Here is a 14,744-nt window from a genome sequence, read left to right on the forward strand (position 1 = left end):
AAAGATTACTCTCCATAGTCTTTCCTAAGCAAGAAAAAAAAGAGATTTTTGAGAGTAAGTTTTGTAATTCACTTACCCTAATACCACTGGGCAAGAGCTGAATCACAACACGTGAATTACAGCCTGGACGAACGCTTGCTAGAAACATTCGCCAACATTTTTAGCTAAAAAGTTGTTCATTCCTCAGTGTTCTCCCTCTTTTGCATCCCACACCCATCCAAGGACTGACTCAGTCGTAAGGCAGAAGTAGCATGAATTCAGCAGCAACTTTGTATTTAGCATCTTCTTATATTCTTACACTGAGCCAGACTTCTTTAGGTAAGAAGAGCCCGGGAACTGGAGGTCTTCAAGAAACCGAATCAGAAGTTGCCAGAGATGTCGGGGATTCAGACATTAGGTGAGAGGTTGGACCAGATAAACACTAAGATCTCTTCCCACTGTAAAGGTCTACATGGAAGAGTTCCTGCCTCTAGAAGCATACAATCTAATTAGGGAGATAAGACGTGAAGAACATGAACGTGTTGTAGAAAAAAGGCCAAAATGAGTGACAATGAAGAAAATGCTATACGACCTCAGAGACCAGTGGGAGCTGGAGAGGGGTGCATTCTTTTTTTTTTTTTTTAATTTATTTAATTAATTAATTTATTTTTGGCTGCATTGGGTCTTCGTTGTGGTGAGCAGGCTTCTCATTGTGGTAGCTTCTCTTGCTGCAGAGTGCGGGCTCTGGGCGCATGGGCTTCAGTAGTTGTGTCATGCGGGCTCAGTAGTTGTGGCTCGCAGGCTCAGTAGTTGTGGCTCGCTGGCTCTAGAGCACAGGCTCAGTAGTTGTGGCACACGGGCTTAGTTGCTCCATGGCATGTGGGGTCTTCCGGGACCAGGGATCGAACCCATGTCCCCGGCATTGGCAGGCGGATTCTCAACCACTGCACCACCAGGGAAGCCAGGGGTGCATTCTTGGAGGTGAATCTTGAGGTGAAGCTGGAGGGGTTTGTTGGATTGGGAAGGGAAAAGGGAAGAGAAAAATACATTTGTAGCAAGTGGCAATGGATGATATTATCCAAGGTTGGAATTCAATTCAACAGCCATTTACTGAGTGCATCTGTGGGGCAGATACAAACATAAATCAGTCTTTTAGTCCTGAAGAAATTCTGAAATATCATCTTGGTGTCAGGTGAGTGACTTCCTCTTCAAACTGGTTGGTTCTGTGGACAACAGGGTAGGCTGTTCTTTGATCCAGGGCAGTAATCCACTGGAGTATGTGGAAACCTGACCCAAGGATGGTCCATCAGCATCATGACAAGAGTGGGCTTCTGGGCTCCTTCCTCCATTTGCTCCTCCAGGCCTCTCAACCCTTTTGCTATCAGTTGCCTACATAAAATTCACTTCTATTTGAACTACTTAGACTATTTTTTGTTTTTCCTAACTGTTCTGATATAGCATTTGACAAATTGATAATTAAAAAAAACACAATATGGGAATTCCCTGGCAGTCCAGTGGTTAGGACTCCAAGCTCTCATTGCTGAGGGCCCTGTTTAGGTCCCTGGTCGGGGAACTAGGATCCCGCAAGCCGCGTGGTGTGGCCAAAAAATTAAAAAATAAAAAATAAATTAAAAAACGCATTGTATGGTGATAGAAGTAGTCACTGGGCACCCAGAAGAGGCCCTGGACCCACGTAAGGCACAAACGCTCATTGGGATAGCACTGAGATTGGTCTGGCTGGGGCAGGGATACTCTGGGAGGTGGCTAAGTCGAGAAGGAGAAGGCTGGGGAGATTCACTTTACTGAGTGCTTATTGCCAGACTTTCTTCTAGGCACTGGAGCTTACATTTCAGTGGGAGAGGTAGACAAAAACAAGTAAACAAGAGATCGCAAATAGAAATAAGCACAAAGAACAATAACATAAGGGAAAGATATAGGGCAATGGTGTGGGAGTGTTCTTGATGGTCACAAAGGGCCTAAGGAAGTGCTAGCTGAGATCTGATTGATGTCAAGGAGACTTGTGTGTGCAAATCTAGATGAAGAGACAGCAAAGAGAACGTCCTGAGGCGGGAATAAGCACTGCGTATTTGAATTACCACTGCAAGGAATGGTGGCAATTTTTCAGCTGGGTGAGGCGTGAGGGTTTAACCCCTTGAGGCACTCCTTGGAACTGACAGGTATGGTTTAATAAGTCAGCGAATGTGACTTGGGACAACTAAAGTTGGCAGGCTTGGATTAGCTGTCACTCAAGGAAGGGTGGATCCTTGGTCTGTAACTGCCAATCAGGTTGTGGAGATTTTAGGGCAGCCGCAGCAGCAGCACTGCAGTTGAAGGAAGAGTACAGCCTGCTAGTCAGTGGGAGGCTAGAGGCAGCTACCTGTCATTGCTACTTGCTTTCTGGACACTGTCGGGATATCGTAGAGCTCACAAACTCTCACACGTGTTCCTAGTTCTGTGGGGTACAGAGGATCGTTTTTATTCTCATATTGTAGATGAGGAAACTTAGTGAAATGCCTTACCCTTTACCTAGTGAGCTACAGGTTAGGCTGAGACCCATTTATCCTGACCTCCAGATGAGTGCTTGTTCCTTAAAGAAGACTGTCATGTGAACTCCAAGATATTAGGGTCAGGACTTTAAAAAGCGGATGTGTGGGGAGAAGCTTACTTCTGTCTCACCCCAACTTTATGTTTTCAGTTGTATCTTGACTCCCCACCTTCCATTTCCAGACCCACACAATGATGATGATAGTTAAATGTATTACTGCAAATGCAAGAATATTGCATTTGAATGTGAAACAAATCTTAAATCAATGAAACAGGTAACCTTCTGGAGCAGCGCTGTTCAGTAGAAATATGTCAGCCACGTATGTTAAATTTTCTAGTAGCTACATTTTATAAATAAAAAGGGACAGATTAAATTAATATATTTAATTTAATTCAATATATCAAAAATATTTTTAAAACGATCAATATAAAATATTAATGAGACAGTTTAAATTCTAAGTCTTCAGAATCTGGTGTGCGTATTACACTTAAGGACATCTCAGTTTGGACTAGCCATATTTCAAGTACTCAATTCAACTTGTAGCTTGGACAGTCTTGGTCAGTGCAGTTCTAGAAGTAGAACTGCTAGTATTTGAGGCTGACCAGTGTGAAGTTGGCAGACATCGTTTTGGGGACAAGATGTCTTCTAACATCCCTCATGTCACAAGAAATAAGCATGTACTAGGCCATCCTTCAAGAAAAGGAAATGAAAAGGAACTATAGCTAAGTCAACTTTTTAAACCGTAAAAGATTGTATTGGAAGGGCTCTCTGAGATGACCTAGTCCAGAAGTTGGCAAACTTCAGCCCTGGGCCATATCTGGCTCACTGCCTGTTTTGTTTTTTAAATTTAATTAATTAATTAATTAATTAGGCTGCGTTGGTTCTTCATTGCTGTGCGTGGGCTTTCTCTAGTTGTGGCGAGCGGAGCTACTCTTCGTTGTCGTGTGCGGGCTTCTCATTGCGGTGGCTTCTCTTGTTGCAGAGCACAGGCTCTAGGTGCACAGGTGTCAGTAGTTGCGGCACGTGGGCTCAGTAGTTGCGGCTTATGGGCTCTAGAGCGCAGGTTCAGTAGTTGTGACGCACGGGCTTAGTTGCTCTACGGCATGTGGGATCTTCCCGGAGCAGGGCTCGAACCCGTGTCCCCTGCATTGGCAGGCGGATTCTTAACCACTGCGCCACCAGGGAAGTCCCTGCCTGTTTTTTTTCTGCGGCCTGAGAGCTAAAAAATGGTTTCTACATTTTAAAATGGTTAACAAAAACTAAAAGAAGAATAATGCTTCATGACGTGAATATTATATGAAATTCAAAATTCAGTGTCCATAAAATAGTTTTTTCAGAACACCTCCACCCTCATTTGCGTACATTTTGTCTATGGCTGCTTTTAAGCTACAACGACAGAGTTGCCACAATGACAAAATGACCCACCAAGCTCTTTTACAGGAAATGTTGGCTGACTCCTGCACTGACCAGTCGTTCCCATTCTATTGGTAGGGAACTGAGGCACAAAGAAATGACAGGCCTGAGATCACACAGTCCGCCAGTGGCTTAAATGAGAACTCAGCGGTGCCCTGTTAGTGTTCTTTTCACTACACCATCACATAAAAGCAAAAGCTTCTCAGTTTATCATGACAATGTCTGCTTGGTCCTTTTACTTGCATATCTGCTCCTTCTCACCCGCAGGCCTAGCCTAGGTTTCAGTAGGGGCGGCTGCATCTGTAACCTCGAGAGGGCAGCACTGGTTAAGGTGACTCCAGAGTGCAACCTCTTATCCAAGAAATAACCAAAATAGAGTACATTGTCCCGACTTTAAAAAAAAAAAAAGGAAAAAAGAAAGCAGGTCAAAAAGGGCCTGAGTTGCTTTTGATGATGACATGCATACATACTAGTGCAAATGTAAGACATTTTCAATTTTTTTTTAAATTAATTAATTAATTTATTTATTTATGGCTGTGTTAGGTCTTCGTTTCTGTGCAAGGGCTTTCTCTCGTTGCGGCAAGTGGGAGCCACTCCTCATCGCGGTGCGCGGGCCCCTCACTATCGCAGCCTCTCCTGCTGCGGAGCACAGGCTCCAGACGCGCAGGCTCAGTAGTTGTGGCTCACGGGCCCAGTTGCTCCGCGGCATGCGGGATCCTCCCAGACCAGGGCTCGAACCCGTGTCCCCTGCATTGGCAGGCAGATTCTCAACCACTGCGCCACCAGGGAAGCCCTTTATTTTATTTTATTTTATTTTTGGACAAATTGGCAAAGGTGAGTTCAAGCTCAGAAAATCCCCACATCTTGCTGGAATTGAAAGAACAAAAGCCAAATCGGCAGTGATACAAAGGTAGGCATTTCAGAGAAAAGCACCCACACATTAAAAAAAAATCTATTTTCTGAGTATTGGGGGAACATGGAGAGGAAATTAGTTCTCCTCGAGCCCTAGGGACAGTTTTAAGTAGGCGAGTGGAGCTGTGCTCGTGACCCAGATTTGTCCTTGTTCTGAGTGGGCTGAAGAAGGGGTTCCATCTCCTCATTTGGGGGATGTCTAATCATAAAATGTGTCTAGTGAGGCTTACAGCCTAGTATCTATGAGGTATTTATGAAGTATCATTAATACTTGCAGTGGGCTGTAAGATCCTTCAGATTAAAAGGTGCCCTGTGCAAGATGCAAGATGGACTGGTGTTACTGTGAGGGCAGATATATTTTGTGGATGTCACCACTGTTGTTGTTTACTGAGGTGTCAGGGGAAAAAAAAGTAGGTTAAGACCAGGTGGCACGGTCTTTCAACGTGACCCAGACCTGGGCCACAGGAACCTGTATAGGCAGACTATCACATCAGATGGTGTAGAGAAATTTCCCCAAGAATGCACAAATTCTCAGAGGCAGAATGGTTAGTTTCATGACACATAATCATGCCTGGAAGAAATCTGGTGGGGCTAATTAGAAAAACACATATGGCACTTCCAACTTTACAAGGAAGGGGACTGAATTGTATTACTCAGCAAATATTTTCCTCAGCCTGAGCTTGACTTCTGAGATTTTCTGAGAACTGAGCATTTTTTCTAAGTAATCCTAAAAGGCCTGGTGCTGGGTAACAGCAGGAACTAGGCTGGTAGCCTAATTAAGCATCCCAATACTGCAATACTTAAAAACACTTATGGGAATCCCAATGAGTTCCTAATGTCTAATTCCTAAATTTAATCCTAAAGTGCTCCACTGAATCCTCTTGTATGACCTTGGTTAATTATGTAATATCTAATCACCAGAGATAATGATGAAAAATTGAAAATGATGGCATGAGCTGATTCACTCTTCTTGCAGGTATTCCATCAGGACCAAAGATTAGGGCTTCACCTAGGAATAAAACTTCAGCATATAGGAAATTGCTTTCAAACTCTAGCAATTAAGTGTATTACTTACTTTAGTCCCTGGAATGATAAGAAAATGGAAATGAACTGAACGGGATTTTTTTTTTTTCAGTCACAACTCTGTTCCAAATCAGTCCTATAACGTGGGAAGACCATACAGAAATATCATGAAAATAGTCTGGTGTACTTGGAGTATGTTAAGAAATCCTCAGCAGAAATATCATTATGTTTAAACCTTTTTTCTTTTACCTAGAAAAGTAAATCCACAACTCCAATACTGTATTTACTTTGGAAATTATAAATTACCAGAAAATAAAACAAAGACAGGAAGAAAGAAAAGAAAAAGAGAGGTATTATACCACTCATGTGCCCAGTATTGTAAATATAACTTGGAACTTAATTTACGACATTGCATAAAGCTAATTGACTTAGATGGTTTTGGTTTTCTGGCCTTTGTATATTTTTGTCAGTTCTGTAATGTTACATGGTTTATAGGATCAAATCCTATTTTACAAATTCAAATACAAAGGTTGTATTCCACCTTTGAATTTCAAACCAGTTGACAGAATCTTTAGGTCTTGGTATATCCCTCAAAGGAAAAAAAAATCCAACTTAACAATGACTCTGTTTCCATATTTATATTGTATTTCTCATTTAAGGAGTCAAAGACTCAGTGGACTTTACTCCAACTCTTTCTAACATAATACCTTGGATTTCAATAGCATTTCTCAGATTATAAAGTACTTTTACATCCACTCTCTCATTTCATTGGGTCTTCAGAACAACCCTGTGGGGTAGGTATGGCATACATAGTACAGTTCTTTAATAGATTAATTTCCAAAAATTAATTCAATGAATATTTATTGAATGGCTACTGTTTGCCAGACACTCTTTTATTTTTTTTATTTATTTTTATTTTTTTTTAGGAAGATTCTCCATTGATAATAGATTAGAAAGCAGCTGACATGCAGAATGTAGACACAGCTGCTAATAAGGTTTACTTGGAGTGAATTTTTACTGGCTTCCTTTTAGGAATATCACTTTGAATTCAAATTTTAACATAAACAGCTGCTATTGTCCTCCTTTCTTTGTTGCTCTTTTGAATCTTTTTTATGCCTTTTCTCACTACCCACATGCTTGCCCAGGATATTTTGAATGTTGAGATTATTTTAAGGAAGGCAATGTGTACATTCAGTATAAAATTATTGGGTACACTCTTTTAGATAATGACCATTCAGTGGAAAATAAAACACACCAAGAGCCTGCAAAAAATGTTTGTGATTTGCCCAAGACCATAGAAAGTAAATCCAAAACCTTTTGAATGTTCCCATCCTCAGTTGGAAAAATGGAGCATGGAAAACTTACCTGGGCTTCCCTGGTGGCGCAGTGGTTAAGAATCCGCCTGCCAATGCAGGGGACACGGGTTCGAGCCCTGGTCTGGGAAGATCCCACATGCCGCGGAGCAACTAAGCCCGTGCGTCACAACTACTGAACCTGCGCTCTAGAGCCCATAAGCCGCAACTACTGAGCCCACGTGCCGCAACTACTGACACCTGTGCACCTAGAGCCTGTGCTCTGCAACGAGAGAAGCCACCGCAATGAGAAGCCCGTGCACCGCAATGGAGAGTAGCCCCCGCTCGCCGCAACTAGAGAATGCCCGCGCCCAGCAACAAAGACCCAACACAGCCAAAAATAAATAAATAAAATAAATAAATTTATTTAAAAAAAAAAAAGAAAACTTACTTATCTCGACTCTGTCTCTTAGTACAGTAGTGGCATTTCTTGTATAGACTTGCTCACCAGCATTTGCTCCCATACATTCCAGCTTCTGGTCTTCCACTAGATCAACTATTTTATACTCCCAGCTAAAGTCAATTCCTTGGGACTTCCCTGGTGGTCCAGTGGTTGAGAATCCGCCTTCCAAAGGAGAAAAGTGGGTTCGATCCCTAGTCAGGGAACGAAGATCCCACATACCGCTGGGCAACTAAGCCCGAGTGCCACAACTACTGAGCTCATGTGCCTCAACTAGAGAGCCCGAGTGTCACAAACTACAGAGCCCACGTGCTCTGGAACCCGTGCGCCACAACTAGACAGAGAAAAAAACCTGCATGCCACAACTAGAGAGAAGCCCGCGCGCCACAACGGAAGATCCCGCATGCTGCAACTAAGACTCGACACAGCCAAAAATAAATAAAATAAATAAATGAAATAAGTCTTAAAAAAAAAAGTATTGTAATTTCTTCCCCCTTGAAAACAAACTTCTCGGGAATTCCCTGGCAGTCCAGTGGTTAGGACTCCACACTTTCACTGCCGAGGGCATGGGTTCAATCCCTGGTTGGGGAACTAAGATCTGCAAGCCGTGCAGTGAGGCCAAAAAGAAAAAGAATAAATAAAATAAAAACAAACTTCTCTCAATCCTATTTCCCCCAGCCACTTTCCCCTTACCAGTGACCACTCCATTTTTCTTCTCTCACGGCAAACTGCTCCCATTCTTTTAATTTATAAGTCAAATAAGTATTTATGGAACATATGCAGAATAAATGAACTAGGAATGCTTCACATGAAGATAAGTAAGTTTGAATATTCAGAGAACTTGTAACAAAAAAAAACCAAAACTGGTTTTATATTTCTCCAAAAGGGAGAGCTGTAACCATTGGTTAGAAACATCCAGCATAATATTTGCAGATACAGTTTCAATTTCTCCAATACAATGGATGCTACACTTTTTCAAGGTAAGTAATCAGATATCTTTTTTTAAAAAAATAGTATTCTTGGACATTCCAAGGAAGTCGATTTTTCATGACATATCCTCCACACCAGCAACTGATGCACTCATACCATCAGAAATACATCTCAAGTCAACTAACTGGTTTGTTAAGGAAGTGATCTTTTGTTCCTCAGTTATATTTTAAGTTCCACATCAGGGATTCTCAGGAGGTATGAGAAAAGTCCTACAAAGCAGACATATCAGAATCCCTGGAATTCTGATATTCCATTCTGGGGAGACAGTGTCCCTTTAACCCCTGAATGAATCACTTACCAGTACAAATCAGTATGAATTGATGGAAGTATATAGTCTGTGCTAGTACAAGAGAGTAATTAGAAAATATACACTACATAATGAGCTAGGCTTCATAAGTAGAAACTGTTTCAACAATTATTAAGCATAAATGTTTCAGGATAAAATATACATAATACTTTATATTTTATCACAAGCTCCAATAAGGAATGATAAAGTAATACAGTTGAAGGTAAAAATTTTAATGTCTGTATTTATCAGAACACAAGATTCTGAAGGTGGAGCTTGAGCCCAGGATGATAAACACATTTTCAAATAAAGCACGTAGCAAAACTAGTTAACTGTTGTTCATTGGGGAACTACAGCAGGCTCCAATATGACAGGTGGAGAAAACCTGTTAAAAGGAAACTTCTGGGCACTTAACTTCTAGGGCATCACCATTCTTGTGATGGAGTCAGTTTGTCGTCATTGTTCTAATACTTTTACAGGAAGTCCAACAGAAGTTGCAAGGTCATCAACAATTATTGAAGTATACGCTTGAGAAAGCAGGGTGAAGTCTGCCTTGTTGCATCCCTAAGCACTGCATGACTGGCTGGCTGAATCAGACCACTGGTGAGCACCAATACTTGTATAAATTCCAGGAAAATCTCTCTGCTAGATTCTTCGTCCTGCTAACCAAATTCTTCTAAGTACTGACCAAATTCCAAGTTCAGAATTTTCAGATTTTATAAGATCGTATTCTTTCCCAAAGAAATCGTGTATTATTCAGATCATTATGGAACAGATACAAGGCTAGCAGCAGGCCATATATTGAGAGTGTAATAATTCTTCCAAAAGCCTAAAGGTTTTGAGTTTCTGATTCTTGCACGGATCCAGGAAGTTTTTGAAACTTGACAGTACTTTATATCATCATAGTCCCTGACATCTTTCTCTCCAAGTCCACTGTAGTACTTTTCCAAAGGTCAGACTTCATATAGTCATTTTTTTTTCTTCAACCCAGTCCAATCAAGCTTTTGTCCCCTCTGCTCCATTAGAACTGCTCTTGCCAAGATCACCAGTGACCTCCACGTTGCTCCAAGAGTCAATTCTCAGGCCTCACCTTAACCTCTCGGCAGCATTCCACAGTTGATCACTTCCTCCTCCTTCAGGTATTTTCTTCACCTGAATTCCACGACACTACTCATCTCTTGGTTTTCCTCCTGCCTAACTGGTTTGTTCCTACTCAGTTGCTCTGCAAGTTCCTTTCTTCTGAGACCTCTTAAGTGAGAAATGCCTCAGGGCTTTCCTGGTTCTCTTCTGTATCTACACTTACTCTCTTGGTGATGTCATTCAGTTTCAGACTATAAATGCCATTTATATGCTGACAACTCCCAAATACACACGCACACACGATTATGCATTCTATATATATATATGTAAAACATATCTTCAGAACTTCATCCTGAACTAGACTCATATCCAACAGCCTACCTAATGTCTCCATTTGAATATTTAATAAATATCTCAAATTGAACATGTCCAAAACTGAACTCTTAATATTCCCCTGGATAATTGTTCTGTCTAGTGTTTCCTATTTCAGATGATTGCAACTTGATCTTTCTAGTTGCCCAGGTGAAAAACCTCAGGCTCATCCTTGACTCCTCCTTTTATGAACTCTGTATTCAATCCATCAAAAAGTCCTCTTGGATTTACCTTCAAAATATATCCAGGATCCCTTAGTCATTAAAGCGCTCTTATTTTTCATTTGGGTTACTGAAAGAGCCTCCTTTCTAGGTTCCTGCTTCTATCCTTGATCTTTTTTATTTTTTTAAATTTATTTATTTTATCTTTGGCTGCACTGGGTCTTCGTTCCTGTGCATGGGCTTCCTCTAGTTGCGGTGAGCGGGGGCTACTCTTCGTTGCGGTGCGAGGGATTCTCATTGCGGTGGCTTCTCTTGTTGCGGAGCAGGGGCTCTAGGTGTGTGGGCTCAGTAGTTGTGGCGCACGGCCTTAGTTGCTCCGCGGCACGTGGGATCTTCCCGGACCAGGGCTCGAACAAGTGTCCCCTTCATTGGCAGGCGGACTCTTAACCACTGCGCCACCAGGGAAGCCCCTATCCTTGATCTCTTATTCTCAATACTTCTCAAAACCTAAGTCATATCATGCAACACCTCACCAATTAAAAGCCAAAGCGTTCCTGCTATGGCCTATCAAGTAGTATAGATCTGCCTCTCACTCCCTTTACCTCTTTGACATCCATCATATCTTATACTCTCTCCCTTGCTCATTCTGTTTCAGCCACACTGGTTTACCTTGCTGTTTTTCATGTGCCAGTCATGCTTCTACCTCAGGGTCTTTGGACTTGCTGTTCCCTCTCCCTGGAACCTCTTCCCTAGATATCCATAGTTTGCTCCCTTAGCTCCTTCAAGTCTCAGTATTTTCTTGAGGCCTACCTGGTTGCCCCATTTGAAATGACAACACATGCTTCCTCTCCCTTATCTTTATATTTCACCACCTTACTGCTATTATTTAATTTCCTTTTTATTATATTTATTGCCTCTTCTTCCCCTCTCCCCCACAATAAACTTCATGAGAACAGGTATTTGTTTGATTCAGCAATGTATCTTAAGTATTTAGAATAGGATCTGGCACAAGGGTGATGCTCAAAAATTATTTGTTGAGTGAAGACCCTGATTTTAGAAGTCTTTTTGATGTATTGTCTAACTAGGCCATTTAAACTGGGATGCCAAAATGATAAGCCTACAGGTTTCATATAATCTGCACAATTGTCTTGTTTTAGGGATGACCATATATACTCTGGCAGGACAAACAAATGTTGGGTTGTTCAGGAGTATTTTTAATTTGTAGAGATATATTTCTATTTTTCTAAAAAATATACTGTGGGCTGCAAGGATTTGTTCTTTGAACTCCAGTACTTCTGAAGTGCTGAACTTCTCAGAAGGGAAGAGACTATTACAGCATGTGGGAGTGCTTAACTACGGCCAAAAATATTTTGAAAAACTTCTCATATTACTAAAGTCTTTAAAGAAGATCATTTATCTTTTCTAGGAAAAGGTTATTATTGTCTTAAATCTGCTTCCATGCCAGAGTTTGACATGAAAAGCTATCCTTTCCTGGAACAATGAATAGAGATATTCAATATTTCTATATGTTGTTTAGAAAGGTTGCACACAAGCTTCACCAAATGCCAAAAAATAAAATCAAAGGCATGAGCCAAAGGGGCCTAGCGCATACCACTTCAATTCTACACCGCTGTTTTAAGGATCTGGGTATAATTAAAGGTTTTGGTTAACACCTAATTTCTTTCAGGGAACACAAGCTGCTACAAATTAATTCAAAACCTGTTTTAGAATAGGAAAGAAAAACTAAAGGAACAATGGATTGGTAATCCCGGAATTCACTAGTCCTGCCTGCTTTGACAAAGTGAAGAGACCCAGGACTACATATACAAAAGTATTTTCACTCCTGAGGCAGATCATGAGACTATGAAAAGCTGGAAAATGTTTTGAGGCCAACAATAGGAGAAGGGGAGAATGGGGAGGAGAGTTATTCCTGAATTTCTGTTCGACTGTTTTGCAAATGTATGGCATTGGTCATAAGGGAGAAGTGAACAGTGCAAGACACTACCTACTTTTTTTTTTTTAAAGTGATATCACTTTTTAAGTTAACTATTTTTTAGAGCAGTTTTAGGTTCACAGCAAAATAGAGCGAAAAGTACAGAGTTCCTATATACCCCGTGCCCTGAACACACACAGCCTCTCCAACTACCAACATCCCACATCAGAGCAGTAAATTTGTTACATTTGATGAGCGTACATTGACACATCATCACCCAAAGTCCACAGTTTACATTAGGGTTCATTCTTGGTATTGTAAGTCTATGGGTTTTGATAAACATATAATGACACATATCCATTATTGTATCACTGCCCTAAAAAGCCCCTGTGCTCTGCCTATTCATTCATCCCTCCCCACTAACCCTTGGCAACCACTAATCTTTTTACTGTCTTCGTAGTTTTGCCTTTTCTAGGACACAGTTGGAATCATATAGTACATACATAGATACTACCTACTCTTAAGAATATACAAATTGCAGGACTTCCCTGGTGGCACAGTGGTTGAGAATCCGCCTGCAAATGCAGGCGACACGGGTTTGAGCCCTGGTCCGGGAAGATCCCACATGCCGCAGAGCAACTAAGCCCGTGCGCCACAACTATTGAGCCTGTGCTCTAGAGCCCACGAGCCACAACTACTGAGCCTGCGTGCCTAGAGCCCAAGCTCTGCAACAAGAGAAGCCACGACAATGAGAAGCCCGCGCACCACAACGAAGAGTAGCCCCCGCTCGCCGCAACTAGAGAAAGCCCACGTGTAGCAACTAAGACTCAACAACGAAGACGCAATGCAGCCAAAAATAAATAAATAAAATAAAATGAATCGGATTAGTGCAAAAAAAAAAAAAAATACGAATTGCAAACATTTTTGTGTAAAAAAGGATGTGCTTTTGTGTTAAATGTAATAGCTAAAGATGTGAAATAAGTACTCGTTTTATAAATTAAAAAAATTCGAATTAGAATTGTTTAAACAGATACTTCTATGTCTGTACAAAGTGAAAGAAGTGCAATCATTCTCTGAATTTCAACTGCTTGGCTAATTAGGGGCATGATATTTTGTTTGCATTATTAGGATACCATATTCTAATTTCCCAATAAAACTAATAGTTTCATACTATTTAATTTTGGTTGTGTAGGCAAAAAGTAACAGCATTTAAAAATAACACATTTCAGGGACCTCCCTGGTGGCACAGTGGTTAAGAATCCACCTGCCAATGTAGGGGACACGGGTTCAAGCCCTTGTGCAAGCCCTGGTCTGGGAAGATCCCACATGCCCCGGAGCAAGTAAGCCTGTGCGCCACAACTATTGAGCCTGCGCTCTAGAGCCCAGGAGCCACAACTACTGAGCCCACGTGCCGCAACTACTGAAGCCTGCGTGCCTAGAGCCCGTGCACCGCAATAAGAGAAGCCACCGCAATGAGAAGCCTGCGCACCACAACGAAGACTAGCCCCCACTCGCTGCAACTAGAGAAAGCCCGTGTGCAGCAACGAAGACCCAGCACAACCAAAAATAAATAAATTAAAAAATATGCATTTCAGTAAATCAACTATACCCCAATATAAAATAAAAATTAAATTTAAAAAAGAAAAAAATGTTTCATAAACTCTCACAACCAAAAGAATGTACAGTATTCTGCTTTACAGAAATCTTGGGTATAAAAAATCAAAACTCTATGCAGTGCTTTCAGTCATACCGGAACTGAAATAAAATTTGGAATCTAACATCCACTCCTCAGACACTTCTTTCATCTGGAAGCCATCAAATCCTGATCTGTTCCCTCAACAACAAATATATTTTTTACATTTCCATCCTATCATTATAGCTTAGCCCCCTATTACTGAAACAGATAACCGCCTATAATTAAACTTAGTAAGAAAAAGAAGAAGAAAAAAAAAACTACTGTAGCTGTGACACCAAAAAACTTGAGCCAGAAAAGCCTGGCTAAATTATGAACTCAGGCTACTGTGGAAAAAAAAAAAAAGTTAAACAAAAATACCTTGTACACAAAGCAAGTCTAGAAGACAAATTCAGCAGCATTACTGTTGAATTTCCTGGCTTTGTTGATTCGAGTCGCAAAGTTAAGATTAACAATGCCAAGATTCATATTTAAATATGTCCCTTGAAATCAGGAAAATAACTCTTTCAGGATTTCAAATGATACTGTAAGGCACAACGGAGATTTTATTGTCAATTTGTTATTCACATACAAAGGATTTTAAAAAGAAATTAAATGGAAGATAT

This window comes from Eschrichtius robustus, chromosome 3 (assembly GCF_028021215.1).
Source record: "Eschrichtius robustus isolate mEscRob2 chromosome 3, mEscRob2.pri, whole genome shotgun sequence".
Lineage (NCBI taxonomy): Eukaryota > Metazoa > Chordata > Mammalia > Artiodactyla > Eschrichtiidae > Eschrichtius > Eschrichtius robustus.